Source organism: Colias eurytheme, chromosome 10, assembly GCF_061535395.1.
Source record: "Colias eurytheme isolate Ceu_HAF_F1 chromosome 10, ilColEury1 Martin Lab GWU primary, whole genome shotgun sequence".
Taxonomy (NCBI): domain Eukaryota; kingdom Metazoa; phylum Arthropoda; class Insecta; order Lepidoptera; family Pieridae; genus Colias; species Colias eurytheme.
This window is the reverse complement of record NC_142989.1, coordinates 1220281-1244855: the sequence shown is the minus strand read 5'-3', so window position 1 is coordinate 1244855 and position 24575 is coordinate 1220281. Positions and strand designations below refer to the sequence as shown.

General features: G+C 32.8%; 1 protein-coding gene across 1 annotated transcript in view; it reads right to left on the bottom strand.

Moving 5' to 3' along the window:
• Positions 1 to 24575, bottom strand: part of LOC149904989 (terminal nucleotidyltransferase 5C) — a 186871-nt gene extending 162296 nt beyond the window's left edge. The window contains exon 1 of the mRNA XM_090106722.1: positions 24377 to 24575. The gene's annotated coding sequence lies outside the window, so the exon portion shown is untranslated. The remainder of the gene's footprint in view (positions 1 to 24376) is intronic.

Genomic DNA, 24575 nt, shown 5'->3' with positions numbered 1-24575 from the left:
CTTCCACGCTTAAAAAAAGAGTGTGTTTAAATCTCATGTGTGTGATATCAGATTTGCATTTGACAACAACATACCTACTTACTAAGTGCGCACTTATTTAATCTAGATATAAAACTAGGGCTTCCATTACACCACTAATACGATTCGATAATAAAGTATCAATTAAGACTCGTACAAGCCCATTGCGTTCTCATTAACTTCATAAATATTTTACGGCGTAGTTTTATGGATACTAAGGGGTAGTTAAGCGCACGATATTTTCCAAAATAATCCGCACTCACTAATATCAATATTTATATTTACTAAAATAGGGCTTAACAAGAAATATGACGTCTGAAAAGTTATAAATAATGTTGTAATTTTGGAAATAAGAAAACATTATTTCTTAATTGCAAAAAGCCGTTTACAAGACTAGAAAGAGTATTAAATATCTTTAATTAGCATTAAATAAAAAATAAATTTTATTCTACACCAAAAATATTATTTGTCGAGACAAAATGTAGGTACTAGAATGGTATTTAAACAACATTGTCTAATTAATTATAATTTAAATCACTTTACAACGCGCCACAAAGTATGACGTAATGTCTGTCTGTTCCAAAAAATATCTCTCCCCGACCTAGACTATAATTATGATTAAAACAGACTATAATTATTATGATTTATGAAATTTGTAGTAATTTTGAGTGAAACAAGATATTGTATCAGCCTTTTTTAAATAAATGGTAATAGTGCGAATACAACGCTATTCATTGACATTGACCACCTTTAGCCCACAAAAACTTGGAAATAAAAAACTGAAAGCAAACCGACTACAGAAAAGTGAAACGTAGTAGATTTCATTATTTATGGTTGTAAAAATACTATATGCATGTTCATACATGTTTGTTCAAATTTAAATTTTATATTTTATATTACACAAACAAATTGAGAATCTCCGTCGTTGTTGATTAAAAAAAATAGAGCTGATTTTTAACCAACGTTCTTTAGTATTTTTTATTTTTCGTGAACAATAAACGAAAAAACATGTAACTTATAATGTACATTCTTACTTAAAGAAAACATACAAATACTTATGATTTTTCAAATTGGCTATCGTTTTAGGTCGTCCAGTTACAGCCTGGGGCTACGCAATATTAAATTCGAAATGGCGCCCCCTAGAGAGGACAATTTCATACATATTAGAGCGAATTTCTGTACATATATTTTTATTACCTGTAAGTATCAGACTTTACCACTTTAAAAACTAAAAAGTAGGGATGTAACGATACCGATACCGATATATCGGCCGATATATCGGCAAGCCGATATATCGGTATCGCCGATAATAAATCAACCGATACCGATATTTTTTTATTAAATTCTTTCTTTTCTTTTATGTTTTTGCATTGTATTCATTCATATTGTTTTATTTCTGTTTCTGTAATAGTGTTAAGGAAGAGCGGAACCTCCTGACACAAGCATTTTATTTGCTTACTAGGAGTGTTCCAATCACAAATTTGTTTATGTAAAGGAAAGAAATTTAAATAATTTTGAATTTTTTTAATTTTTAACGTGATAACGTTTTTAAAATCGTTTTAGTCGGGTGACATGTTCATAAACTTGTGTCACACCAAAACCTCACGAGCGCGATCGCAGGTATAACGAGAGAGAGACGGACCGATCTCCCGTTTCATCTCGAGCGCTGCCACTGCATTATGTTATCACGTAAACATCTCGATCGTAAACCTACTTTACAAACAACCAATTTTTTTGATATCAAATAATTCAAAAATCCGCTCCCAATGAACGATGCGGGAGGCCGCCCGCTCGTGCGCACTTTGTTTTCTGAAGAAACTCTACCAATTATAGTAAACTTTTATTAGGTACTGATTGTATGTGTATTAAAGTTTAACTGACTTCGTAAAATAATAATTCTAAAATAAATGGTTTTGTTGTTTTTTGATTTGGCATTTTTATTTAAAAGAATACGATTAACAGTTGTCTCTGTTAAATGTTGGTAACTTTTTATGCATAATTCACTATTTATTTTTCTACCAAGCCATCGATATCGGTATCGGTATCGGTATCGCCGATACATTACTACAAATATCGGTATCGGTATCGTATCGGCAAAATCATGTATCGTTACATCCCTACTAAAAAGGTATTTCCTACATGGGGTATGATTGCTTATGATATAACCATGAAATTGAGTTAATTAAAATATGCCATGTTATGTCGCATCGGTAAGTTACGATAAAGTGTGAAATTTAATACTTGCAGTTATTAAGTGATGACAGTTATGTGTCAAATATGCATAGTTTAACCAAAAAATTCAAAGAAAAATTTCAGTTGGTTCAGTCGTTCGCACGTTATGCACGCCGCGCCGTAAGCAATGGATTTTATCGCTCTAAAAAAACACAGCCATTTTCATTAATATCACAAAGAGGTTAGTAACAATTATAATTTTAAACCTATAGAAGATACAAGTTACAATTTAATTTGTAATTGTACATTTGTACCTACTACATTAGGTACCGTCTTTTAATCCCTTGTCCTCATTCCACTTAATATAAGGCTTTACAATGTCTACAATGATCTGTCTTCAGTTATAACAATGTATAAATAATTTGTACCACCACCACTTGTAACACGGCCTCTCAATATTGTACGGAATTAAATGCTGTTATAATGTAGTAAATCAATAAAAATCCAAAAAAACTGGATAATTACTTACATCAGATGTATTTTTTAAGAATCTTTAGCTTTGTAATTTAAAGGTATATCTAGTAATAAAAATAAGGAATGTAAAATAAATATTTGAAATGAACCAATTTAAGTTACATCTAAAGCGTAATCTACGATAAATTTTACAAATCAACCTACTTAGAATGTTCACTCAGAATACGGTAAACAAAGTTGAATTTTTCCTTGAACTATCACTTCTAGGAAAGTCCTTTTATCTAGTAAAAATAGTATAAAACTGTAAAGGAGGATCGAATGTAGAAGCTTTGTATAATACCAATGTAGGTTACATCATCGTAACCTTTCCTTTTTATGTGCACTACATAATTGTTAGAATTTGCATTTGCAAAAAAAGTATGAAGAATTTCGGTAGTAAGCTACACACACTCTCTATTTCCTCAATGTAAAACACGAAAATATGATTAATATTTATTACCTTCCACCGACTCAGAAACCGTCTATGTACTCCATATTGTCTGCTTTATCAGTCATCACTTGCCTATTTTTTTTTTCTGTCGGTTCAAGTTCAACCCTAACAAAACCAATAGTCTAAACTCTAAACAAATTCACTAGAAACAACATTTAATATACACACTTATATCATCAAAAATAAATATTGCAAATGTCTCCAACCGTTCAGCCCTACGTTATTTTTGGCAATCGGAGAAATGATATTGCATAATACATTACCTTGAACTTGCCCAAGAAACTTGTTGCACTGGCAACTCGCCAGATATTGTTCAACACTTACAAAAAGTTTGTTTATGAAGCTGATAGTATCTGCAGTATTGAAGAGTAATAAACGTTTGGGTAAAAGTTTTATTTGCGCTTGTTGTGATTCGATTGATATATTAGTTACAAATTGTGCGTAAATGTTCTTTATGATTTGACATCCGAATAAAACCGCGTGATATTGGTATATTCGCGATGAACAAGTGATAATTTGAACAATATAGTATGTTTTAATGACAGACGACCTGATCAAAGTGGCGGGGAGCCGCTGGAGTCAGGCCGCTGGTGATCGGTCGTTATGGAAATCTTTGGGGGAGGCCTATGTCCTGCAGTGGACGTCATAAAAGGCTGGAACGGATACCAATCAATAAAATAATCGTTTCTTGAACTTTCTTATAGATATACGATCAATACCCGTTTGCATAAACTCGTCCCAAATCATGCCTAGACAAAGATAATCCGATAGAACGTGGACAGAACGAATGTTCCACGGCGTTTGATCACATATTAACTCTATTAATATTATATTACTAGCGGTCTGCCCCGGCTTCGCTCGTGGTACATATTTATGTTTTCTCTCCATAATAACCATCCTCGTAATTCAAGCAATATAATAAAAAAAAATTATCGAGATAGGTCCACCCGTTCACGTTCATTTTTATAATATAAAGTGATTTACACGTGTGACGTCAAAGTTTCTATGGACCCATAAAATAAGAAAATACATACGAATATTTTATGCATCAGAAAGGAAAAACTATGAATTCGAATGTAGCACGCGTAACTTGATATTTCTCTTCTTATCGTTTTAACGAGAAAGGAATACGTCGAAGCAACAAGGAAAAAACGGAAATAATATTGTATAATGTGCATTATAAATACTACAAAACATTACCCGTAGGATACTTTTAATTTGGCCAGGTTTAAATAATCGCGATAGTTCATACGAATATCTTACAAATGTAGCATACAATTGGCTTCTGGCACAGACTGCAAAATATTATTTCTAAAATAATTTAAATAAAACGGTCTGTTGACAATTAACTTAATAAAAATTTAGCTTTAAAAAGAACAAATATTGTAATAAATTTCTAATAATATGGTTTAACGTGTAAGAAATGTTTCTCGTAGCACAAGCCTTGCACCTTACCTTGCACGTGTCCACTGTCCATTCGTCACACGTCACGGTACGATTCGTAATTTTAATCAAGCCGTTTTAAAAACACGTTAATCGTTGAAGGACGCAAGTTCAAATCGATCGAACGATAACATTGTGTCAAATGCACGCATATACCCCGCATGTTGTTTTTGTATAAATAGTTTCTGACTATTCATTTCTAGTGTAGGAAAAATATGTATACGCCTATATCTATATATATAAAACTCAAAGGTGACTGATATAGTGATCTATCAACGCACAGCCCAAACCACTGGACGTATCGGGCTGAAATTTGGCACGCAGGTAGAAGATACGTAGGCATCCGCTAAGAAAGGATTTCCCGAAATTCTTGCGGGAACGGGGAAAAACGGGGATGCACGTACAAAGTCGTGGGCGGAAGCTAGTACTATATATAGGCGTATACATATTTTTCCTATCTTTAAGTTTTTCTATTAGTCATTGAATATTCAGACATAGATATTTATTATTTATACATTATATGCTTTATAGAAACGTAGCTTATCGTTAAAAATATCATGTCATACATATTTTTAAACCGTTAACCTGGAGCCATTCTCTAATGATGTGCGAATAATATTAAATTTCATTTAAACGAGAGAAACTACTGTCAGCTCATTTTTAGCGTCATTTTCCGAATATATTCGCAATAACCGATGTATTGGGAAGAAGGGATTCGGGTTCGGTATGAGATTATAAGAAAGGGAAGATAGATCTTGACAATAAACAAATACACTGAAACATCAAACGTGAACTTACAACGCAAATAAATTGGAAATAAGTAATAACAAATGCTACAGGGCTCACCTAAAGCGTTTAGGCCTTGGTGACCTCCACATTAGTGTTTATATGAGTATAAACGAATATTCGAATATGAATGTATTAAACACATGTTATAAAATAATGGCGTCCATCGTCCACTATATCCTACTTATTAAATGTTACACAAAATATCAACTAGTGATATTTATTCACGCAGAGATAAATTATTGTATTTTATGTCAATTATATTTCGTACTTGTTAACATTTTAAGACGCTTGACGAGTTAATTCTAATTATCACAACGGTTTACTATTTGATTTATAATACATGTGTGACCACCAAATTGTCATTATATTCCAGGACCATAATAAAATCTGAAAGACCGCTATTTATTAAGTGTTCTTCTAAATATATGGTAAGTATCCATTGATCACTTTTAAGAATTCATAGAATAAATGATGATTTACCTAGAGGAATCCCCTGTATTATCTATCTTCTAGACAAGGTCTCCATACCATTGGCAATATTGAAGCCTTTCAAAATCATATTGACACAGTCAGTTCTGTGATTGCTTCTAAATAAGGTACGGTCTATATCCATTTTTAATATCAAACTATTTCTAACTGATTCAAGACGTTTATCTCATATACCTAGTAGTATTTTATGTCGCGAAACGTTTTTTAAAGTTCCCCTTTCCGTATCGCGAATATATGCCATTGTTTTCAAATTAATGCAGATTTGTTGAACCTATTTGAGTAATGCAACACAGTTGAGTCTCTAGTATATCCTCGAATTTCAACTAATCCTTGTTATCACCGTTCCACCATTTACATAATATCCTATCTTTGTTCTGAACCACCAAGTACATCTACAAAACTAAGAAACATCCCAGTTGGAACCTTTTTGGTACATTAGTAGCCCGTCAATCATCTCACACGCAATCTCATTGGCCAAACCTCGCTTGACCGATTGGTGATATGCGATTCCGTTTAATATGTCCATTTATAGGCAGATACTTATCCTATATGAAAATGTAATTTCCAAAAAGTTCTTAATGTCTCATGATCATTTGTTTAAAAATATACTAAGAAACACGTTTTCTATGTTAGTAGGTGCATATTTCCCAATTTTAACTAAAAGCTATTTGGGGCTCAGTTCCAATTTTGTCAAAATATTCAAATTTCAATGTATTTTGTATGCTTTTTATCACACTAGCATTTTCTGATTTGTCTAAAATCACCTATTGACCTGTGAACTACCTTGTCAGTCTATTATATATTAAGTGCTTCAATGGAAGCTATTAATCAAATCATATTTCTATTGCATACTATTATCTTCATAAAAATGCATTATAACTGCCGTTTACTTGTTACTTGTTAAGTTGTTAGTTGTTACCGTTGCGCGCGCGCATATTGATGCAAATACCGCAGTACAGCCTTGACATTTTTCGTTTCTAGGTATTATCTATTATTTAACTATAATCAATATACCAAAGTCGATTTAATACGTTACATTAGGTACTTACCTATGGTTACATCCTAGAATATGTATTAGTAAATAAATATACTCGATGGAAAATAATTTAATTCAATATAGACTCAAATATTAAACTAGACTTCATTTCGAAATGCATTTGAATATGAAAATATTCCGATTCGGAAGTAGCTTCTTAAAAGAGCCGGCAATAATATCTGTAGTAGGTAAATAAAATTAAAGAAATATAAAACGAAACCTCAAATAAAAATTGAACATAATATCTATAACTAGCTTACCGCCCGCGGCTTCGCCCGCTTTGTCAAAAACCTAATAAATTATATACTAAAACCTTCCCCTTGTACCTATCACTCTATCTATTAAAAAACCGCATCAAAATCCGTTGCGTAGTTTTAAAGATTAAAGCACATACAAAAGGCAAACATACAAAGCAAATACAAAAGGGCAATAGGGACATAGAAAGTAACTTTGTTTTATACTATGTAGTGATACTTGCTAATCCTATAATCTCTGTACCAAGACACAAAATACATCAAGAAAATCCCAGTGTCGCAAAAACTATTTTGCAAAACCAAGCGCAATATCATAAACGTATAAAAACTATGACCTTCTGTGACAACTTCCTGATCCTGTGGATATTTATTTTAATCGTAGGAAATAATCACTTCAGTCTACAAAGTTCAAGGTAAAGTATTGTTTCTTTAACGTGTCCATTATTTTGGTGTAAATCATTAATGCAAAAACAGGAATAAAGTTTTATACATCAGAATGAAAATGACATTAGGCAGCTAATTCTTATTTACCGTCAAATGAAATACGTTACATACTAAGTAGCTACAATTAAATTTTGCATTCATTCCATTAACCTCTACCGTAGAAAAAATTAAAACTATTCCAATTCTAATATCTGACGAGCACGTAACACACGTTAAAACTTATAAGCTTATTTAACCAATTCTGGCATTATCAAAATAAACTGCAACACCGACATACCAACTCCGTTCTACCGACCTACATCTCGTAAAAAAAAGGTAACAGATCAATTACATTTAAAACACACCGATAAATCAAAGTACGCAAGGAAAGCAACTTCCATACAAAGACATGTGAGAAAAACTTAGACACACTTATTAACTTTATTAATATGTTTTTAGAGATCAATTCGCATTGCATTGATAACGTGAGCTGATGAAGAAATACGGCATTGGATTAGGAATCTTATGGGTGATAAATTTAAGTTGATTTTGTGTTAAACCGTCAAATCCGTGCATGGACTAGACGGAGCGGACAACCTTGGGACACTCACTTTTGTTGCTAAGGGCGGGTTCAGACGATTGCAAATATTTAGGTAATTCTGTTTTAGACTCGGCATAGAGCAGTCCTTCACGATTTAAGAGTACGAGCAGATGCATTAACATCTGGTTAATCGATTTCGCTTTTAAAGGCAAGCGGGCAATTAGCGTTATAACGTCATTTATATACCAGACCAAATTTTATTAATCTAAAGAGTTTATTACTAAGACACGGGACTTAAACTGTTTAAAGGAACATCTAACATATTATAATGTGTGAAAAATACTATAATTGAAGCTACGATATAATATGAAATCAAACAAACCCCATTAATTTAACGATAATAGGTATGGTAAGCGCAAATACCACAGAAATAGAAATTAAACTGACTGATGGTATTATTTATTCATCACTGGTCATAGTGATGTTGGTGAGACGATGATAACATAAGATGCAGTTTATTATGAATCTTATACGAAACGCCCCAAATATAAAACAACCAGCCAATAATTTGGCCATAAATCAATTAATACAGTCGCAAATGCAGGCAAACCTTAACGAACCTATTTCAATTGGACACCAGCACTTATTGCGTGTGCAATACAGTCGATAATTGAATGTCAGTATAGGCTATCTAGGACACAGAATGTTGACATTTCAAAAACTAATAATTTTATTTTTCTGCACTCGGCAACAGTTGTGCATGATAATAACTTTTATGTGTTTTGAATTGATGAATGCTAATTATTTAAACGGGTATAACTCGCTGATAATTGAAAAATTCCATTCACATAGCCAGTTAATTCATAAACAAAAGACTATTTTAACGCTTTAGGTATATTATATTTTCCGATAAACAATAAATAAGGCTTTAGGTATATTGTATTTTCCGATAAACAATAAATTTGTTTTAATTTAAATATTCCTAAGATTTTTGTTAGTTAACGTTTATATTCATTAAGCTGATGTTATTGAGGTTTGGAAGGATGTTAATTTTTGGGATTGTTATAATCTTTATAATACTTGACCTATATAACTATGCTAAAAAACTTCTGCATGTTTCTTCTATAGATCTACCTATACAATCTGTTAAATAAATTCAGTAAGATTTTTTCTAATCGAACACGAACTAAATAATAAAACTTATCGGAATACAGAAAACAAGAGAATTTTAGTGGATTTTCTAGTAGAAATCCTAAAAATCCATTTTTTCTGGAACGGCACGATCGTCGTTAGGACTGGATGTGAAATTCTAATTGGTGAAGTGTACAATTGTAAATTGTTCGCAAAACCGAACAAGCTATTACATGAACTATAATTAAATTATGTCAACGTAAACTAACCTTTTATGTAACAAAAAGTGCTGTAAGATATATATAGGTACAATGCAAAATAGTAAACACAACAAATATTCATATGCGTTTCCGAAAGATTAGAGGATTTGTAGATAAAAATACTTTCTTGATTAGGCACATACAATCGACGCAATTTTATAAATGATATTAAACATTAAGTTACCCCTTTCTCTCCTTAGCTCTATACCTAATTCGTATAACATATTAGTTTTGCATACAAATGGCTGGATACATCCATAAGGAAAATCCCTTAGCATAACCGAACCCTGACATTAGCGGAACCAAACCATACTTTTAAAACCTTACTGACTTACCACAAAAAACTTTAGACAGGGTTTATCTTTAAGCGTGGGTTCTCTTTAATCTGATTTTGTCGTATTTCACATTGACAACTATTAAAGTGACAGATCCCTGGTTTAAAGTTAGACTGTGTTCAAATTGTTTTGTGGTAAGACCATTAAAATTTACATACACTAATTTAGCAACAATCAAACGAAACCCTAAAAGGATCTCACGTCACTCTCATATAATATTTTTAGTCGTTAACAAGGGCTATAGTACAACTTATATTACGTAGTACGTTACGTACGCTGCAAAGTCGTGGAAGATATTCTAAAACCGTCAACAAATCCGCGCAAATTGGATTTATTAACGGTAAAGAATTTAAAGATGCGTCAGAGGCTCTTACTCCAGCTATGAATACTAATTTTATACCCTACAATGTTTATTAAATCGATGTCGCTAATGTTAGACGTGGAGCAAATTTGGACAGCCTTTTTATCAATTAAGTTTAGATACCTAAAAGCAATTAATACTCGTTTTCATTAAATAAAACTAATACTTTTACAAAATTATGAATTTAGTCCATTTCCTCTTTATTCATATGAAATAAAGCAGCATAATTAACTTGTATTATTTCGTGAATTTGATGTATTTATCCGCTGTTATTAATATATGAATACAACATAATACTTGCTTGATCAACGAGTTTAATTTTCAATGTGACGTTTATTAATTACATTAAAAACCACGCCGTTTTTTGTGAACGCTGGATACTTGATCGTGACTCCCATTAAATTTAATGTGATTTTTTGCAAAATTCTCCTGTAAAACATGAGCATTTTTATGAGATTGAGTACGAGTAAATATATACCGTCATATCAACTACATAGTTAAAATTCTAATCTAAACCCAACACATACTTTCAAAGATTAGTACATTATTCATGAGCACTTAAAATAGTTGAAATATAAGTTGTGTAAAAATAATGTCATTAATTGGCGTAATACTTTTACTTATAGGGCCACTTATCGCAAATAAGCGTTAAGTTATAATTCAAGGCAACCCGAATACATGGCAAATAGTGCGAACACTGCATAATGTATATAAACCAAAACCGTGTGGGGATAAATATTTCATTCGAATATAAGAAAAAAAATCCCACCCACTTATCAAATTTATCACTATTGACAAGCTATTTTTTTTTAATTAGTTCCAATGTCTATTAGAAGCTAACATGTTAATTTCTTTATGGTGTATCTGTGAAATCACACCTCAATGACAAAATGTTATTTGTCTTGACTTTATTCAAGTTCAAATATGTTTTCCTTGATCTTTTTGAACATGGATTTTTTAACTCGATATTGTTCACATATCGCCGCGAAATAAGATTCGTATATTAAACCCCTAAGAAAGTCTGCAAACAGCAGACGAGCAAACATCTCAAAGACATTCAATTTAAAGAACCAAGGTCGTACAGTAATTAAAAACTCTTTACAAATATAAAATTAGATTTACACATTGGGTAATTAAGTGCCGACGGTTACAAAATAGCCATAATGTTACCGTTCACTTCGAAACATAACTGATCCATTGAACTTTGAAAAGCTCTAGTGAATGTGGCCGCAACAAAAAGCAGTAGGCGTTGCGTCACTGGCCAGTGAAAGTGACTCTAACTCGGCCAACAGACTTAGGGCATTTCGATCGGGCATTTTTAGTAAACAAACAGTTTTCCGGATACCAAATCTCAGCATCCCACTGGGAGAAAAATCGATTCATTTGGCATGCAGGAAGCTCCACAATGCTATGTTGTACAAATACCTGATTGACTGCCAATTTGGTACGATATTGTGATAAAAAACACTAAATTTCCCGTTGGATAACCCAGCCGTTAGTGCTCCTACATTCCCAGATAAACACTAAAACTCGAATGTCAATTGGCATTTCATTGCCATCCCACTTATATATTCGTTACTCAGAAACACTGCACATATTGGTAACATATACGCACACATACGCACGATCAATTGCCCTAAAACATGGCAAAATAGCCCAGATACAACCGCCCACATATGATAGACGAGGTGATCGGTAACACGTATCTCTATAATCATGATAAATATTAGCCTTTCCAGCACCTACGCAAAACTAAATGATTGAAAACGAGGAGCTTTGTACTTCGTGCGAATTTGAGGTTAGATTGTTTTATCACTATGAACCTGCAAATTGGAACACACATTATAAGGCTTCTTTGAGAACATGTTGCTACGGGAAACGAAGCTAATGAAGAAATTTGTATAACCTGTAAAACTAGGTAACTTTATCATTCATTGATTTGCTTATCCAACTTGTTACACCTAAAACTTTCTTGTTAGTATATAAGAAGACAATAATAGTATTTTTGGTACTTCAATAATCTTAACTTAAATCATCATAAAGCTCGACTATTTCATCGTCCAATAAAACATAATTAACGAAGACAAAGTCGACACTCTGATTTTGATAAGATTACAATAAATTATCCTATAAATATCCTCGCTTTATTAAATAACCAATTATTCTTTTTTCCAAAGGTACTCAGAAAGGTCGGATTATTTATGACATAGTCAATAAATAAATCTGAGATGCAGCAAAACAAAACAAGAGTGAATATTTTGGAACCGGTTTAGTGGCAAGTGTGAAGTCCTCGTGAAGCGTAATTACATCATATCTGGCCATAGTATTGACAAATTACTATAACAGGTTCCTATGACATCATCATAATAGACATAATGTATAAAACTCCTATAATGGGATTCTTCATCCCATAATAATCAAGAGCTAATTCAAGAACGTAATTGCTTTAAAAACGGAGTCTACTTACATGATAAATACGCGGTGAAGAATCGATTAATGAACAATCACGTAAAAAGTATAAAAAAATCTAACAAAATAAATCCATCTTCAGATTTACGCTCGCTCCAACGTCATTCATCTTAAAAAGATCGGTTAAAATATTGTTAATTTAAACAATTAAAATTAAAATTCAGAAATAATGGATTTCATGAACTGAAAACCAGCACTATCACTTTTGAAAACGTCAAACCAACGAAACACCAAATAAAGAAAAAATAATCAATCAATAAAGACTAAACTAAATAAACCATTTAGCAATCAAAGCTTGCTAATAAAAATCGTAAAAGTACACGGCCTTAGAGACCTAAAAAAGTTATCAAACCGCACCTAAATTGTCAAGTTTTTATTAGCAATGTGTAGAGAAAAGGCGAACAGCCTTGGCATTCCGAACGCTTTATCAATCCACTGCATTTAGGTCTCACGACTGGACCTAGAATAATGAACTGTTATCAACGTTGATAAAAACGTACATTTTATCGATCTACATAATCAGGTTTAACCAATGACACTAACCACTTACTGAACAAGGTCGAAACTCTTGAAGGCTTTATGAAAATGTTTATCGCAAAACAAAATGGTAACCTCATGATGCAGCAATAAGCATCAGACATAACTATTGGTAGCGTTATAACTAAAGAACATAAAAATTCCGATGACCAAACGAATAATATGTCGATTAATGAAATAAAAGCTTTGATTGCGATAGAGATTCGTTACGTTTTCTAAAAGAAAAGACAATATATGTTTTATGAAATATTTTAGAACCAAACACTTGATGAACATGTTATCCAGAAATCGTATTATTCAAATACATAATATGTAAATCAGAAAATGTTCAAATATGAAGGGTACAAGTACATTATACAATTAGGTCGATCCCACGCATTTGCGATGTTTTTGACGCAGAAATATCGGACGCAAATATCGTCTGAGACCTAAAGGATAAGAGCAAACACTAAACATGTTTTTTTTTTACTCCAAGAAGGAAAGCTTTTAAACGTTCTCTAGACATTTTATGTACTTATTCATAAAATTTGTATTCAATTACAGTCAAAGTTCCTTATTCGCGCTTCCTTCATTCGCGGTTTCACTATTCGCGGGTGGAAAAAATGCGACCTAATTTCTATATTCGCGGCCCAAAATTCTTTATTCGCGGATCGAATCGGTACATCGGTATATACATATGTATATGTATTTACCTAAATAAAAATCAATTGTTATCCATAGAAAACGCCTGAACTACATAACTACGAATTTATAATGTCGACTAAAAAACGAGTAAAAAGTGCTAAGCCATTGCCTAAACCTGAAGATAATACCTAATTAAATGGTTATTAATAAATATATGTTTGGTCAAAAATTTCAATAAAACTGATTTCTTTATGTATATGCTTCCTTATTTCAAAAAAAAAACTCCCTTCGTCGTGTCTCCAGTTTTTTAGGGCATTCCCACCAGAGTCTCAGCCAGCATTAGTATACTTGGAGTCGAAATATCGAATGATGTCCAGTTTCGTTGTCATCTGGAAGGAAAAGCTAAGCTAGCCTCCCAAAAACTTGGTGTGCTCTGTAGAGCGGGACAGTATTTCACACCCGGCCAACGCCTACAACTTTACAAGGCTCAAGTCAGGCCGCACATGGAATACTGTTCCCATCTCTGGGCCGGAGCACCCAAGTATCAGCTCCTTCCTTTTGACCGAATCCAGCGACGAGCTACTCGATTAGTGGACGACCCTCGTATTACTGATCGGCTGGACTCTTTGGCTCTCCGTAGAGATGTTGCATCTCTCTGCGTATTTTACCGCATCTACCACGGCGAATGCTCTGACGAACTGTTCGGAACAATACCGGCTGCTGAATTTCACCATAGAACTGCTCGCCACAAGTTGAAATATCACCCTCAACATCTGGACACTTGGCGCTCTTCCACCGTGCGATTTAGGAGGAACTTTCTTCCACGCACCACTCCTCTGTGGAACGACCTCCCGAGCTCAGCATTTCCGGACAGATACGACTTAGGGTACTTCAAAAAGAGCGTACTCTTCCCTAAAAGGCCGGCAACACACCTGCAACCATACAGGTCTTGTGGGTGATTATGGGCGGCGCCAATCATCGCATTAATCCGGTGACGCGCCAGCTCGTTTGCCCGCTAATACAAAAAAAAAAAAAAAAAATTTCGTCACCCAGGAACGTATCCCCTTACCCCTATAACCCCATACAAATTACCATTCCATATTCACGGTTTCTCTATTCGCGGCACATTTACGGAACCTATTGCCCGCGAATAAAGAACTTTTACTGTATTTCACTTATCCTCGCTTTTATTGAACATCTATCTTTGAAATACAGAGCATATAAACGTAAACTATTTTGACAAACGGCCGAAGGAAAAAGCTCTATAGAAGATCTACCTTTAATTAAATTTTCCATCCAGTAAGAAATAAGAATCCTAGTATCCATTGTCCTTTCCTATCTAATTATATCCCCGTAATTGCGTTGGCAGAAATAGGTCAGAATACACATAAGGCAGTGATGCGAAAACTTTATTCCTCAAGTTGAGTCAGGTCATTTCAATGGAAAATATTTCCGTTACTATGCAAATGTATAACATGTAGCATTATTTATCGTTCTAGTTATCTTAATTGGTTGCGCGGATAAAACTCATTTTGTTTATGACTTTAAATATTCCAGGGACAAGCAATTATAAAGCTTTGTTTTTTATTGTTTGAATATAAAAATAATTGAAGCTTATAATACGAAAGGCTATTTTGAACATAGTGGGGTGGGTATTAACATAAAATCAACACTTATGTCAGAAGATTACGGACTCAAAATCGCCATCATTTTGTAAGCCTGAAATCTAATGCAACTTTTATATGCCAAATTGTAATGAAACAGTACAATCGCTCATCATTCTGACCGGTTACATAATATCACAAAGTTAACAGGAAAAATGCGAAGTCTAACATACAGGTTCTTGTTGCAAAAATACTCGACTTAAAAGATGTTCACTTTTAGTTAACAAAAGCGAGTTATGAAATATTCTAACATATGTTTTGGGCTCATCTCAATGTCCATAAAAGGCTTTTACATTGCATAACAATTTCGATACACAATTAAGAATTACCCAAAGGATTTCCGGTGAACGGTCCGAATGTATCTCAGCGAATCTTCGTTACGTAATCTGCATTATTATGAGAATAGCGTACTGCTTTGTAAAACATTTCTATACACTCAGTTCACAGTGAACGATTAAGACGCGACGATTTTTCCAATTGAAAGCGCCTCAAAGAATAGTCCTTTCACGATGATCTTAAAGAATAGTGATTCTTAAAGAACGGTTCCCTGTCCCTCATAAATATTTGTCAATATAAGTAACTCGGCAACACCCGTATTTCCAACTGAACCTTATTTTCACTTTAATGAACACAGAGTCTATTGGATATTTGGTCTTATAAATAGAATTTGCCATGTAAGTATACTTAATCGTAATATTTCAAATATAATTTAACACGTGGGGAAGAAGATGAATCGTTTAACATTAAGTTCAGATAGACCGCACAACTACATCTAATTCCTCTGTAATTTAGCGTACACATATAGTTCAAGTAAATTATCATTACAAGGTATTATACCGCGCACGTCATGCTGCTTTGATGTTCTTGCATTTGTCGCATTTGCTGACACAAATACTGTCTTATTTCCAACCGACTTGAAAACTAGGTGGTTATGTATTTCATGATGTATTTTATATGGAACTGCTGTTATTTTAAGCTTACTGTCGGTAATTTCTTTATCATCTCACCAACAGGAGTACGGTCTACGGAACAATATCCATCATGTAAATCACTTGCGTTTTAATTATTAAGAGGATATAAACCAAAGTAACATATGTATTCGATTAGGTTCGTAACAACAAGTTTAATTAGCATTTGTCCTACCGACAATATGTGCACAAATCCCTCCCACAATATGCCAGTTTTATTTCTCAATTTGGATGGGCTCAAAACTGTCAATCATACTACATTTAATACTTCACATTTGCCAACCGCCAAGTTACCACTAACTAATGGTCTTACATTGCAATCACATCTCTTATGACCAGGCCAATATACCTACATCTTAAGTTATGTCATATCTGTAGTGAACTCAAGTGAAGTATGAAGCAGAACTATTTCTAAATAATCAATAAACTATTGTTTATAATTAGCAGCTTAGATCGTAGTGTACGTCATTCAAAAGATGCTTGTATCTACATTTATTTCTATAATTACACAATACTAACATAAGTGGAATTGCAAAAGGAGCAATGAGTATGGATTCATCCTTAGTTTTCTATTAGGCTTCCAAACACGTGCTCCTGATGACATTTTGATTAAAACGTCGCTGTTTTCCTGTATTGCTTACGATTTTCTCTCCAATGCGTAAAGGTTACGCCTCTGACATTTGCTTTTGTTCATTTCAATCATCCTAACCCACAATCTCCACAACTATCAATATGTTTGAGTAATTGTTTAGAAATAGTCTTCATGATTTGTACCTACGTTTTATTAACTGGTCTTGTGTAAGTAATACGCGCATAACACTGTATCACAATTTCCAGTCTATGCAGATTGCGTGATTTGCAGACGTATTAGCATAGATTGCTCGTTTGTAACCATTTCTGTATACTTCACGTGTATCAAAATATACTGCACTAGCGGCAATGTAATCCGAACTGTTTTACATTCCAAAACCAGATCCCATACATGGTAGTTCTTCTTTACATCATCGTACGTTTTTTGATTTTTTCCTGTTTTTTCTTTCGTCCTGTTTTAGATAGGTGTGCTTTAGTAATTGGTCTGTTTGCTTTTTTTTTGAGTATTGAGAATATATTCATTAAAATAAATTCAATTGAAGTTTAATCGTCTACGTGTATCTTCGGGATATCTATAAACAAAATTTTAAATATGTTCATATAAGTGCATATATTTCAAATTCGAGAATATTCGAATGACATATTATTCCCATTTGCAGATTTGTGATTAACTAAAATTATAAGGAAATACATAATTTTGCAATTATTTCCTATTGATTAGGTATAAACGCATTATAAACGCAACAATTTTAACCTTTAAATATAGAATTAATATTACAAATAATCCCAATAATATAAAAGGTACTTAATAAACATTAAATAATGGTACATATCGAAAGTCGCATACACGCAAATTTCGCCGCATATCTACATAAATCAAAATAGTTTCTGTTAGATCATGTGTGAATACACGTCCATGCGCAGTTATTGTTTGTCTTTCCTTCAAATACTTTATGATCGCTAAATTGTTTTAGATTATCTTTTAACAAAAATCTTAGTTATAATAATTTTATGTAGTGTTGAGCATTTTCTTGTAGAAATTAATTATTTAATATTCTGTGAAGATAAACATTATTTCAAATGATAATAGTGCATAAATTTGGAATTTAGAATTATCCGTTTCAAGTAAATTCAAGAATATTACATTAAAATAATTAAAAGTATGTAGACACTTTCAATCTTTCGAGCTATTTCCATGCAATTTCAAAAGACATGTTTCAACGTAAAAGACAAACATACGAACTCATTTATTCATAACCAAATATAATACTTCTTAACAAAAACAGTCAATTTAAAATGAAAATAATCCTTACATCATAGTCATTAAGTTTCCTACTTCCTTCAAATTAATATTTAGAAACTATGTACTTTAATGCTTTAATTAATTATGAGAAAACCAATCTCTATGAAATTACTCATTTGATTAAATTAATAATAACCTCGTCTTTTTCGTCTTATCTTAAATTTTAATATTTTGTATGTGTGATTTTTATCTAATCTAACGAATATTGTAGAAATCACTAACTACCATTATAAAGCGGTCGAAAAATAGGATGCAACGTCCATTTTCGATTCTAATAATAAACTGTAAAATACATTGCTTAACAATGCGGTTACAATTCAACCACTTATTGCATTAAAAGCATTCAAACAATAGAAAATGCTTTTATATCACAAATAAAGATTTCACGTTACGTAATTTTTTATTGCTTTTGATGATTTCTTTTTTACAAAAAACAACGTCATCTGATCATATCGAACTAATGTTCAAAGGTCAAAAACAATAAAAAAGTGTAGTTTAGCAACTTATTACTATTGTGAAAATAGTAACAAGTTTAGGAGTTTTAGGACATTAGATAAAAGTGATACAGAAACAACTGCCTTTCAGCATATACGTGTAGCGTACTTGTATTCATATTACTATTTTCTATTTCTTTTTTTATCTAGCTCATAATTCTATACCTGCCTACTGTAGTGTACAATATTGGAACAGATATAGTTTTTATTTTTTGTGTTAACGACTTAATGTAATAAATAGTCATTAGACCGATTAAAAAAAAACATATAATATATATTTGTTATTTTATCCTGGGTCATCCTGAACGAAACGTACACAAGGGGTTCATTTACAACATTTGCATATAACCGTTATCTTTGTAACAAAACTGAAAAATTTACGAGTATTGTCAGTGAACAATATCCATAATTAACAATAACCAGAATATGGATGTTTGGTTGTATATATAATAACGAAACTAGATATGAAATAAACCCCTGATTACTGATTAAGGATCTAAACGGATGCTGCTAATAACATATTTAGTGTAAGACTATTGCAGGAGAATGCACATCAACAGCAAACAGTGACGCATCTTAAGAATGTGAAAAAATGCTTTCAAACAGCGCCGTTTCAAGGTTTGTTGCAACATTATCATTGAATTGTCGCTCTTACTTCTGATCTCAGTAAAATGATAGTTGCATCAGCTCAGATGTTTCACCCGCAACTTCGATGTTATATTTCACATTTTTGTGTTTTCCTAGTTACCCACCACTTCGGTTCAAAGGAAATTGTCATAAGACAAAGATGTTTAACCACAGTGAAAGTTTATATCATTCGCTAGCCTCCTAACATCTCCAGACATAAAAATTATACCATAAAACTACTCCCTTGCGTCGTGAAAGACCGACAAACTAATACACTTTTGCATTTATAAAATCTATTAAAATAAGAAGAGATAGAAACAACTGGACGTTAAAAAATGAATGTAAATTCATATACCAAAGAAACCCTTTACGCTTAATCCAATGCCATTTCCGTGCTATTCTCAAGGAACATAATAAAGAGACGTTTATGACGATCAATATCATCAATAGATATGACTTTATCCGACGGAACGTTGACAAAAGCTGCTTAAACAATAACATGTCCAACAATGTATAAGGAAAATCGACTCAGCGACTATTTATTAATGTTTTTTCGACCATTCTAATTAGGCGCCAAAATTATGATTTATTATCTATGGTCCATGCAATATAGATTATATAATTTGTTTACCAATCAACACAACAATTATACAACTTAATTAACACAGTTTTGAAACTTGATATTTTAATTTACGCGACAGGATGTGTTTTTCCAAAAAAATAAAGGCAAAAAAGCTTTCGTCCTCTTGTAGGTACTGGGTAAAGGGCAATACCAATTTTTTTTTATTAGCTAGAACTTCCGTGTTATTTGCCTGGTTCAAGGCTAACCATTTATTTAAAAAAAAATCTGAGATTTTGATACATAATATAATAAGATTTCTATAAATATTCTTCACGTTTATATTCGAAGTTAATAAAATATCGTTTACTTCTATCAGTGGTCATCAAATAACACATTGAATGAAATAATGTCCTGATTCCAAAAAAATTAATAGCGCCAAGCTATAATAAAAAAACGTTGCAAGTAGAGTATTTTTTATGTAAACTTAATAGACAGATTATAAATAAAAACTATAGAACATATCAATAGTGAAATATGGGATCATATTATAGAATGCATTGACACTGGTCAAATATAATTTCAGACCTCACGTGACTATTAGAAAAATAAATTTAAATAATAATACAAAAAATAAAATACCTTATTTACTCTCATAGTTACTTGTCTTTTGATTTTTTCGAAACACCCAATTAACTGTGATAACAGAACATTTCTTTAAAATAAATTGTTTGCTTTTAACAGGCCATTATAATAACTAACAACATGTTTGATACCAATAAAATAGCATTAAATCATGAAGCACTCCTTACTATCTCCAAATATGAAAAAAATATATAACGTGTGGTCCCCGAGAGAGAAATGTGAAACCGAATGAAATGATACCCAATGAACGATACAAGTTATCCGTTTTTTAAATAAATGTGCTTTTAAAACCTTTTACAATTTCTGTTACACAGACTTATAAATCACGTATTTCTTTGATCATTCATTTATATTTACTAATGCCCAAGATTTGCATAGTACTGGAAAACCTACCAAAATTTAAAATAGAAATCTATAATCGATTGTTCCTCAGACTCTCATTTCCCTAAGACAAACAATCCGTTTTTTATGTTCATATTACATATTATCAAATTTATATTTCCCAAAATAATATTTTTTAAACAAATTGGAAATCTCAATAGCCCAGTAACTGATGAAAGATTTAAAATATTTATTCGTTCAACTTGACTGCGTCCTTTTACTGAATTGTTCAGGTATTTTTGGTTGTTTTACAGTCATGAGTGTTGCACATACTTAAATAGATTCAATACAAAAGTAAAAATATTATAAATTGATATGAATATCAATTTAGTTTGCCACGTAACCGCTAGAGGCGCTGCTGTCATACAAATAGGAAACCAATAGGAAACGTAGTCGCTAACAAGTTCACGCGACAAACAACTCTGTTGAGCTAACTAGCACCCGATACTTACACACCAGCCCCCCTAGACAAGTAGCTTTCTATTAGCGTAAAGTTCAATTAAATAGATTATGAATGTATGAGATTGACGTAATCAATCGTCGTCGTCGTCGTAATCAAACGTCAATCTCATACATTCATAATCTATTCTATTGAACTTTACGCTAATAGAAAGCCACTTGTCTAGGGGGGCTGGTTTAATATATAACAATAATAAAGGCTAGTGTCTCACAATACATTGAATGTCTCTAAAGGGCTTCTCTGTGTATTGAATCTGTCTTTATGTAAGCCTTGCAAATGACCAAGTACATTCTCTACTAGGTAATATAAATGAGAAAAAATACTGTTTTGTCTGGCATGTCCGAGATGTCAGGAAGTTGTAATTATATGCATCTCGTATAATTAATGACAAAAGAACTTCTTACTTCACTTCAATTAGGTACACCTAAATATATCTTACATTAGCTGTGCCTCGCGGTTTTACCCGATGATATATATATTCCTCGATAAATAAGTTCTAACACCGAAAGATTTTTTCAAATCGGACGGATTCGGACCAGTAGTTCCCGAGATTAGCGCGTTCAAACAAACAAACAAACAAACGAACGAACTCTTCAGCTTTATAATATTTGTATCTATAGATATAGATTTATTTAAGACTAGCTTCCGCCCACGACTTTGTACGTGCATCCCCGTTTTTCCCCGTTCCCGCAACAATTTCGGGAAATCCTTTCTTAGCGGATGCCTACGTCCTAACATCTACCTGTATGCCAAATTTCAGCCCGATACGTCCAGTGGTTTGGGCTGTGCGTTGATAGATCATTATATCAGTCACCTTTGAGTTTTATATACATAGATTTACATTTGTTTTCCTTTTCTGTTTCTCGATCTATTTTTATAAACGCTTTAAAATTAAACTTGCTCATAACCATGACAACGATTATAATACATTCATTAATCTATTCGTAGCGTATCATTTTATTGTAATGAGCATAAAGTTTAACAACATAACCTCTGATTTTTACTATAAATAGCAGCTAATCATTTCTGATAACATGTAATATGTAAACCTCTTACCTACAATTTTCTTTTATTACTCTATTATCAGCTTTATTCAGCTGTTTATGCAAAATAACCGGATGCTATAGTTAGTATTAAAATGTCAGGTTATACAGAAGATATATTACGAAGATATCGTGCTTCATCTATAAGTAATAATTATTTAACAATTCAATCAAAACACTATCACCATCAATGAAATGTTTTGAAAATTTTCTTATGTTTAGGCGTCTATGCCTATGATAGTCATAATATTTAAAATGCGTAATTATGCACTTGTTTTCGCAAGATTTCTAAGCGATTCCTAAAGGTCTTCAAGGGTAGAAATGAAAGATAGACAACTCCAGAATAATTTAAATATTTTACGCTTGAAATTAGGTAATTGTCTCGACAAATATCTTTGTTTATTTAATAAAATTGTATATTTTGTTAAATATCCAAATCGCCGACATAACTGCGACAGAGTTGTATTGAAATAAATTTATCTTCAATAGAAATATTTCATAAATTGTTGCGCTCTGAAGGGTGAAACTCTATTGTGTGCTTTTGTCATCTTGACAGTCGCATTTCTTGTACATTTGAATGTAATTGTTTGTTATAACATCATTATTCGAGACATTTATAAGCCTTTAGACAATTATATTAATATTTCAGCGGAAAATCGTAACATTAGGTAAGTCTATGGGTATCTGAATATTTTTTGATAATTTCGATGGAAAAAGAGGCTATAGAACGGAGCCACAAAAACTAAAATTATTATCTGAATGATTTACAAAGCTAAAGAAAGAGGTCACATGTGGACATGTTATTCTTAAGCTAGGTAGGTACCTACCTACGACTAATCTGAGCCTGCGAGTTACGACGAAGGTTCTCTAGATTCTTGGAGTTGGTACAAAATAAGCATTAAATAAAATGGGTATGATATTTTATTTTTATCGTGCTGTGTATCGTACGTAGTTAGGTTCTTTACATCCTTAAAAAGGTTACAGCTAAGTTAGGAATTAGGATAACGCACTTAGGCAACCCACTCAGAAAAAAATCGTGGGTAGCAGTTTTATCTCAGTCTGTTATCGTGCAAAGCCGCAGAATCTAGATAGGTTTTAATAACTTTAATCGTACCTATGTATCATAATAAGGAAAATGGTAATAAAAATTATATCGGGACAGGGGTGATAAATGCCGTCAATTTTTTTTTTTTGGCGAATTGTTTATAGATATTGAATATTCCAATATTTTAACGGATAAGTAGGTAAATATATATTTTGAGTTAACCATCGATTTACCTATTAACCTACTTTAATCATCGACAGCTCGTGTTGAATGCTAATTGCAAATAATCCACAAAATATGTCATTGCAATTGAAAATGTACTCGTGTCTTTATCTATTACGCTATTTTATGTTAGCTATAAAAAAATAACTGCTCGTTCATTCTTTCAATTATTGTTAATTTTAACGATTCGATTGGTCACAACATGTATGAGGTGTTTCGTTATAAATGCGAATAAAATTGTAACGCAACGGAACGCTAAAGAAAGCATTGGAAAGTTGATTTTACGTGCATCTCGAATAGAAAACTGAGCGAGATGAGTCGTGACGCTTCGGTGTAAAACATCAAAGGGTTGCGCGACCGAATCAACAAGTGTAGTCTTACGCCGTGCATTACGCCGCTCTCTGTACCAAACAAAGCAACTAGTGGAATTCTAAGACGGAGGCAGCGATCGTGAAAACTGGGCCGGACATGTGAGCTGCGGCCGTGACCACATTACAATCACTTTTCAATTAATAAAGAAGCAAGCACCTGCAGAATGCAACTGTCACTCTTGAGCGTTCAACGCCGGCGACGCTCCGATCTCACTTGGCTGCACTTGTCCAACGTGACAACTATGTTTACGTGTTAGCGATGACACAGGCACAGGTGTACCGGTCGCGGGCCGTGACGTAGAGACACGTGCGTTCTGCGCGACGGATGGCGCGCGACTGACGCGGCAGCGGTGCAA